Source organism: Elaeis guineensis, chromosome 9, assembly GCF_000442705.2.
Source record: "Elaeis guineensis isolate ETL-2024a chromosome 9, EG11, whole genome shotgun sequence".
NCBI classification, from domain to species: domain Eukaryota; kingdom Viridiplantae; phylum Streptophyta; class Magnoliopsida; order Arecales; family Arecaceae; genus Elaeis; species Elaeis guineensis.
The window spans coordinates 57,299,864-57,303,582 of NC_026001.2; positions in this window are offsets into that span (position 1 = coordinate 57,299,864).

A 3,719-nucleotide genomic window follows, 5' to 3' on the forward strand; every position below is an offset into this window, starting at 1 on the left:
CCGGGCTCTGCCCCCGACATCGACTACAGAGCGGCCCCGCCCGGACTTCTACGGGAGCCGGGCTCCGCCTCCGACATCAGCTGCAGCACAGCTCCGCCCGGACTCCTATGGGAGCCGGGCTCCGCCTCCGACATCGACTGCAGCACAGCTCCGCCCGGACTCCTACTGGAGCCAGGCTCCGCTCTCAGTATCAACTACTGGTAAGCTCCGTCCGGACTCCTACGGGAGCCGGACTTCACCTCTAACTTTGATTGCAGAGGACTCCGCCCGGACTCCTACGGGAGCCGGGCTCCGCCCCCGACATCGACTACAGAGCGGCCCCCCCGGACTTCTACGGGTGCCGGGCTCCGCCTCCGACATCAGCTGCAGAGCGGCTCCGCCCAGACTCCTACGGGAGCCGGGCTCCGCCTCCGACATCAGCTACAGAGCGGCTCCGCCCGGACTCCTACGGGAGCCGGGCTCTGCCTCCGACATCAGCTGCAGCACAGCTCCGCTCGGACTCCTACGGGAGTCGGGCTCCGCCTCCGACATCGACTGCAGCACAGCTCCGCCCGGACTCCTACGGGAGTCAGGCTCCGCTCTCAGTATCAACTGCTGGTAAGCTCCGTCCGGACTCCTACGGGAGCCGGACTTCTCCTCTAACTTTGATTGCAGAGGACTCCGCCCGGACTCCTACGGGAGCCGGGCTCCACCTCTGACATCAGCTGCAGCACAGCTCCGCCCGGACTCCTACGGGAGCCGGGCTCCACCTCCGATATCCCCTGCAGCACGGCTCCGCCCGCGCTCCCACGGAGGTCAGACTCCGCCCACGACCCCAGCCGCCAGGAGGACCTCTCCCAGACCTCTACAGAGACTGGGCTCCGACCGTCGCGAGCTTCAATCAACAGATCCGCACCCCCTGGCAGGCCACCGAAACGGTCACGACCCTGCTCCACTTCCTGTGACGGATTCCGTGCGGCTCCATCATTCCCTGACAAGCCACAGTAACCGTCGCTGCCCTGCCCCACTTCCTGTGGTGGATTCCGCACAGCTCCACTACCCCTTGGCAGGCCACGATAACGGCTACGAACCTGCTCCACCTCCTGCGACGGATACCGGGCGATTCTCCCATCCGCTGGCAAGTCACGACAACGACACTGCTCCACTCCCTGCAACTGATTCCACATGGCGAGCTACGGTAACAGCCACGATTCCGCTCCACTACCTCTCGCAATAAATTCCCCTGACCACGGGTGGCCCACTACCAGACGGTTACAGGTGTCACCATCAATCCGTTGCCCCCTCCGCCTATAAAAGGGGGACTCAGATACGTTATTCTCTAAGCTCATTTTTTATCTCAAAACTCTGCTAAATTCTCCGTTCGAGCACTCCATTCTTGTTGAGGCAGAGAACTGACTTGAGCGTCGGAGGGTCTTGCCGGAGCAACCCCACCTCCGGTTTAGACTTCCCTTGCAGGTCCCGGCGGCAACCGCGGCTTCCCCGACTCCAGCTTCTCCGGCGCAAGCAGATTTTTGCACCAACAGGATTGGCGCTAGAGGAAGGGCGTGTCTTCGCAGCACCCTTGTTCTTAAAGGAGTGTTCAACGGAGCCGCCTCCGACCGTTTCTCCGTCACCCACTCCTAATCTTCCCCCGCGAGATCGACACTGATGCCTCCGCGCAAGGCATCCACCCGACGGTCCACGGCCTCCGCGGCCAGATCTCAGGCTCCGGCCTCCCCTCCCATTTCTCAGCCTCCTCCTCCTCCCCCTCCGGTGGCGGCGGTCGGCGCGGAGCAGTTTGACTTGCTGGTGCAGCAGGTCAAAGGCCTCGTCGAAGCCGTACAAGCAATGCAGCAACAGTAACCGCAGGCGTCGGCGCATACGGAGGGGGCATCTCTGGAATGCCAGAACCCGGCGGTGGGGCGGGCCACCTGGGCCAGCCGCCCCATCCTTCCCAGGAAGGTGAATCCAAGGGTAGAAAGCCCTCAATCGGATCACGACTCCACCCCTGGAAGATCCCTGCCCCCGTTCTACCAAAGGACCCTCGAGACTCGAAGTCGAGAGGATTTCCTAGATCGGAGGCTCCAGGAGATGAACCGGCGGATCGAAGAACTCCACCACGTGCCTCCCGCTTATGATGAGGATATTTGCACTGACCCTCCCTTCTCCCAAATGATTATGCAGAAATCGATCCCGCCGAACTTCAAGCTTCCCCAGTTCGAAAGCTACGACGGGACGTCGGACCCGGTTGATCATCTGGAGGCCTTCCGAATGATGATGCTGCTTTACGGCACTCCTGACGCCATCTTGTGCCGGGCTTTCCCATCTACCTTGAAGGGAGCAGCGAGGAACTAGTACTCGACTCTGAAGTCGGGTACCATATTTTCCTTTGATCAAATGAGCCACCAATTTGTGGCCCATTTTGTCAGCAGCCGGCATCCCCGGAAGGGTTCGGAGTCCCTCATCAACATCAAGCAGAAGGAAGGAGAGTCCATACGGGCCTACGTCAACCGCTTTAACATCATGACGTTGGAGGTCCGGAACTTGGACCAGTCAGTTGCCATGGCCGCCCTGAAAGGTGGCCTTCAGAAGAATGATCTTTTGTACTCCCTGGAAAAAGAAGTACCCCAGGGATTTTGTTGATTTACTGGCTCGGGCTGAAGGATACGCCCGAGCGGAAGAGGCCTTCAAAATGAAGGACGAAGAGACTGCAAGAGAGTGTCAAGCGGGAGATTCGAGTAAGCCCGCCGTTGAGAAAAGGCCAAAGGAAGCCCGGCCACGTTCCCGATCCCCTCCTGGACATAAGCGCGCCCTTACTCCACCCCGGGCATGCAGGCAGAGAAGCCCGGACCGTAGGTTTCGGCGGGGTTCCCCACCAGGGAAATTCTGCAACTACGCCCCCCTCAACGCCTCGAAGGCCCAGGTACTGATGGAGGTCAGGGAGCAGCTCCCTAGGCTGGAGAGGATGCGCACACACCCCGGGAAGCGCAATCCCAACAAGTTCTGCCTCTACCACCGTGACCACGGCCATGACACGGAGGAATACATCCAGCTCCAGGACGAGATCGAGGAGCTCATTCGGCGAGGTCGACTCGACAGATTCATCCGCCGCAGGCCTGAGGGTAGAGGAGACCGGCCAAGAGCCCTCCCACCGCCTGAACCGCAGAAAAGGGAGGAGCAACCCGGGGACCGACCTCCCATCGGGACCATCGACTCCATCACCAGAGGGCCTCAAGGAGGAGTGGAAAAACTGTAAATGTATCACTTACTATTTCACCTTGAATCTACTTTTTCTTTCTAGCTAACGTGCCCCTCCCACCTAGCGTGGATGTATTATGACCGGATATGATCCCTCCAAAAACACAGCCATGTCAGGAACAGGAGGAGAACCTCGTCCTGACATGAGCAAAGTCAAAGGTCCGGTTCTTTTAGACCGGATGGGGGGAGAGGCCTTGCAACACCCTAATGTGCCCCCACAGCCCTGTTAGGGACAGGAGGAGAACATCGCCCTAACTTGAGCAAAGTCAAAGGCCCGGTTCTTTTAGATCGGATGGGGAGAGAGGCCTTGCAACACCCTAATGTGCCCCCACAGCCCTGTTAGGGATAGGAGGAGAACCTCGCCCTAACTTGAGCAAAGTCAAAGGCCCGGTTCTTTTAGACCGGATGGGGGGAGAGGCCTTGCAATGCCCTAATGTGCCCCCACAGCCATGTCAGGAACAGGAGGAGAACCTCGTCCTGAC